The 5,000-nt window shown below is 44.0% G+C and overlaps 1 protein-coding gene across 1 annotated transcript in view; it reads right to left on the bottom strand.

The window, feature by feature from the left end:
• Positions 1 to 5,000, bottom strand: part of LOC122250531 (uncharacterized) — a 128,065-nt gene that overhangs the window by 108,985 nt on the left and 14,080 nt on the right. The window contains exon 2 of the mRNA XM_043011996.2: positions 367 to 411. The gene's annotated coding sequence lies outside the window, so the exon portion shown is untranslated. The remainder of the gene's footprint in view (positions 1 to 366; positions 412 to 5,000) is intronic.

The following is a 5,000-nucleotide window of genomic DNA, read 5'->3' as shown; positions in this document are numbered from 1 at the left end:
TTCTCTCTCTCACACACAGTCTCTCTCTCTCTCTCTCTCTCTCTCTCTCTCTCTCTCTCTCTCTCTCTCTCTCACTCTCACTCTCACTCTCACTCTCACTCTCACTCTCACTCTCACTCTCACTCTCACTCTCACTCTCACTCTCACTCTCTCACTCACTCACTCACTCACTCACTCACTCACTCACACAAACACACACACATTCTCTCTCTCATTCCCCATTCCCCATTCCCCCTTCCTCCTTCCAATCACCAATCAATCTTCCAATCACACTCCATTATCCCATTCACTACAAAAAAAAAAAAAAAAAAAAAACGAAAATACCCAAAGAATCGGGGGAGAAAATACAAATAAAAACATACTCACGTCTAGAAAGCCTTGCTCCTCCACGGCCGGCTCCCTCTCCGATGCCTGCGAGGAGAAAGGAAGAAATAGACGACTTAGCATCATAGATATTGCGTGCGTGTGAGGTATCCCAAGGACTTGGCTGAGCAGAAGTGTGTCTGATATTGGTCTCTTTCGCTCTTGAATGTCCTTTTCTTTGTTCTCTCTCTTGCGTTTTGTTTATGATTCGTTCTCGTTCTTTCTTTCTTTCTTTCTCTCTCTCTCTCTCTGTATGTGTCTTTCATTCTTTCTTTCTCTTTCTTTATTTCTCTGTTTAGGTCTCTGATTCTGTGTCTGTGTCTGTCTCTGTCTCTGTCTCTGTCTCTGTCTCTGTCTCTGTCTCTGTCTCTGTCTCTGTCTCTGTCTCTGTCTCTTTTTTGATTTATTTTTTGTTTGTTGTAGTGTTTGATTTTTTTTTTGAATTTGCATTGTGGTTAATTGTTGTTTGTTTTTTGTTTTTGTTTTTTTTTTTGTTTTGTTTTTAGTTTTTTTTTCTCTATGATGTAGTTGCGACGGTTTTAGTTTTTTTTTTTTTGTTTTCTTGTCTCTGTCTCTGTCTCTGTCTCTGTCTCTGTCTCTGTCTCTGTCTCTCTCTCTCTCTCTCTCTCTCTCACACACACACACACACACACACACACACACACACACACACACACACACACACACATACACATACACATACACATACACATACACATACACATACACATACAAATACACACACACATACACACATACACACATACACACACACACATTCCCTCTCATTCTCTCTGATACTCACTTTCTTCCCTTCTCCCTCGCTCCCCGTCTCCCTCACTCCCCCCTTTCCCTCACTCCCCCTTTCCCTCACTCCCCCTCTGTACTTCCTCTTGATTAGTTCCTGCACCGGATAAATTACCTGGCGTTAATCTTGTAAACACGAAATTATTCTTTAAATTAACCAGGTTCTCAAACTAACTTGCGTCTTTTGTGCCAAAGGCTTGTCCAAAGTCCCCCTCGAATAAGTTTTGTTTTTAGTGCCAGGCTAAATAAAAAATATCCCTGGTCGGATATGTTACTTGTGGTTTTCTTGTGCAATCATAATTATTGCATAATATAATGTTGGTTGTATAAATCATCACTATAGGAGAAGGATGAACGCGCGCATATACACACAAACACACATACACACAAACGTACACACACACATACACAGAGGGAGAGAGGGAAAAAGAGAGAGAGAGAGAGAGAGAGAGAGAGAGAGAGAGAGAGAGAGAGAGAGAGAGAGGGGGGGGGGAGGGTGATGTCTGGAGGAGGGCTGGAGGGAGGGAGGGAGGAGAGTGTGAGGGCGAGAGAGAGAGAGAGAGAGAGAGAAGAGAAGGTGGGATAGAGAAGAGAGTGAGAGAGTGGGACGAGGAGGGAGTGGGAGGGAGGGAGGGAGGGAGGCGAGGGAGGGAGGGAGGGAGGGAGGCAGGGGGGGAGGCAGGGAGGGAGGCAGGGATGGAGGCAGGGCGAGAGAGAGAGAGAGAGAAGAGAGAGATAGAGAGAGAGATGAGGGGGAGTGGATGAGAGAGAGAGGAGGAGAGAGAGAGAGAGGAGAGAGAGGAATGAGAGAGAGAGAGAGGAGATGAGAGAATGAGATAGAGACGAGGGAGAGAGAGAGAGAGAGAGACTCTTCAAGTGAATGCAGTAAGAGAGGAGAGAGTGAGAGAGGAAGAAGAAAGAGAGAGAGAGAGGGGGGGAGTGAGTGTGGGGAGGGAGGGAGGAGGGAGGGATGGAGAGGGAGGGAGGGAGTGAGAGCGGGCGCGGGAGGGAGGGAGAGAGTGAGAGAGGGAGAGGGGTGCGGCGAGAGAGGAGGAGAGAGAAGAGAGAGAGATGAGAGAGAGAGGAGAGAGAGAGAGAGAGAGAGAGAGAGGGTGGAGGAGAGAGGTTATGAGAGAGGAGAGAGGAGAGATGAGAGGTAGATATGAGAGTGGATAGGAGGATATAGTATCTAGATAATCTCTACTAGAGATTGAGGAGGAGAGGAGAGAAGAGAGAGAGAGAGAGAGGAGAGGAGGAGGAGGAGATGGAAGAGAGAGAGAGAGAGAGAGAGACTCTTCATGAATGCATATATGCATGTCAGTAACAACCTATCTAAATTATGATCTTAACTATAGCTATAAACATTTATATGTATGTGTATACACGAGTATCTTCAGTGTAAAACCTGGACTTTGTGCTGAATCCCCCCAGTTCAACAAATATTTATACAAGTACTGGCGAAAGCATTAAAAATATCAACTTTGATCTGAGAAGCTTTCACTCACGGTTTAAATAGATTGAAGCACAAAGCTGCCCTTGATGTTATGTTATATCGTTTATATCACAGGTTGGCAGTCGATCCAGATAGCTAAAGGCTGTTGTATTTCTAATTTGGGAAAATCATATTGGCTTTATTTATCTTTATTTATCTCTCTCTCTCTCTCTCTCTCTCTCTCTCTCTCTCTCTCTCTCTCTCTCTCTCTCTCTCTCTCTCTCTCTCTCTCTCTCTCTCTCTCTCTCTCTCCCTCCCTCCCTCCCTCCCTCTCTCCAATTCCAACTCTAACTCTAACTCTAACTCCAACTCCAACTCCAACTCCAACTCCAACTCCAACTCCAACTCCAACTCCAACTCCAACTCCAACTCCAACTCCAACTCCAACTCCAACTCCAACTCCAACTCCAACTCCAACTCCAACTCCAACTCCAACTCCAACTCCAACTCCAACTCCAACTCCAACTCCAACTCCAACTCCAACTCCAACTCCAACTCCAACTCCAACTCCAACTCCACCTCCACCTCCACCTCCACCTCCACCTCCACCTCCACCCCCACCTCCTTCTCCCTCTTACTCTTACTCTTACTCTTACTCTTACCCTTACTCTCCCTTTCCCTTTCCCTTTCCCTCTCCCTCTCACTCCCTCCTCTTCTTCCCTTTCTCCCTCACCTTCTGCCTCTCCCTGTCTCTTTCTCCACAGGTGTGCCTAAAATGGAATATTTATTTTTTATTTTTTTATTTATCTAGAATGTGAAGGAGTGAGAACGACAGAGTAAGAGGGAAAGGTGAGGATGAGGGTTCGGAAGAGGAAGAGAGATGGGGACAAAAAGACAAATAGGTAAATAGATCAACGAAAAAAAAAAATCCTTAAAGAAAATAAACTTGTCGGTGTCAGAACCCTTTTCAGTGAGTGTTCGCACTAGCCAATAACCCTTTCATTTCGACCTGGATCTGCAAGCAAATCCAGGCTCGATTCAATTGTTCTTTGGCTCAGGGTCCACTGCTGCAAAATTTCACCACAATCCATCTGTATCTTTTTTGCGTAATCTTGCTGGCAAACAGGCAACACAAATGCACGTTGATGAGAATATGTTAAGGGAAAGGGGTAAAAGGAATAAAAAGAGGGAAAGGGACAGTAAGATAATGAGAGAGAAAAAAGAAAATGATAGATAACAGGAAAGAAAGGGATAGAGGAATAGGAGAGAGGAAGATGCTGGAAAAAGAGAGATGGAGACAGAAGAAAAGAAGAGAAAGAGATAGAATAAAAAAGAGAGGACAGAAAACAGGAGAGAAAGAGACAGAGAAAAAGACAGAAGGAAAAGAGAGAAAGAAAGGATGAAACTAAAAAGAGAGAACGAGACAGAAGAAAACATAAAAGACAAAGAGGAAGACACTAATAAGACAGACAAAGAGACAGAGAAAAGGACAGAAACAAAGAGAGGGAAAGAGGCAGAAAAGAAAACGAAACCGGAGAGAGTGAAAAGAGACACATGGGAGAGACACAGAAAAAAGAAAAAGAATAAAAAAAAAAAGAGACAAAAAAAAGTAAGAGAGAAAGAGACAGATAAAAAAGATACTAAATAATATAAAGAAACAGAGAGACGGAGTCAAAGAAAAAAAGAAAGAGACATTAGTAATGATCTATCTCCTTTTTCTTTACCTCCCCCCCCCCCCGCCATCGGCCATAAACACCCCTATCACATTCTCCCCCTTTTTCCTTCCTTTGGTCTCTCTTTCTCTCGTCTTATTCTCTTATTCAATACTCGAGTGTCAGGGATAATACCTAGTATCGAATACATAATCAACCCATCTTTTCTTACGACTCATATTTCTTATTCTCTCTCTCTCTCTCTCTCTCTCTCTCTCTCTCTCTCTCTCTCTCTCTCTCTCTCTCTCTCTCTCTCTCTCTCTCTCTCTCTCTCTCTCTCTCTCTCTCTCTCTCTCTCTCATTCTCTCTCTATCTCTCTTTCCATACAAAGTTCCCTTACTTCTCCCTCTCTTTCTTCCTGAGTTCTACCTCATTTTTTTTTTCTTTTCCATTTTCTCCTTCATGATCTTCCTTCTGTTTCTTCTTCTTCATCTTCATTTCCTTCCCTAAGTCAAAGGCACAAGAAGATGCAAGTACGGAGATCGTGACAGTCCCAGCTACAGTAAAATGAGCGGTGAGAAGAGTCTTGAAAAGCAGGATCCAATATCGCGTTTCCTCGTTCTTTTTTTATCAGTAATATCTATGTGTCAGATCCCGTGTCCCCCCCCCCTCCCTTCCCTCCTCTCCCCTCCCCTCCCCCCCACACCCATCCTTTCTTCTCTTCCTTCGTAATGCCTCCTAATGAA

The sequence above is a fragment of the Penaeus japonicus genome, unplaced genomic scaffold, assembly GCF_977035675.1.
Source record: "Penaeus japonicus unplaced genomic scaffold, GWHDUDI00000001_assembly GWHDUDI00000026, whole genome shotgun sequence".
Classification (NCBI taxonomy): Eukaryota; Metazoa; Arthropoda; class Malacostraca; order Decapoda; family Penaeidae; genus Penaeus; species Penaeus japonicus.
Note: the sequence above shows the minus strand (reverse complement) of the source record. Positions and strands in the feature narration are given on the sequence as shown.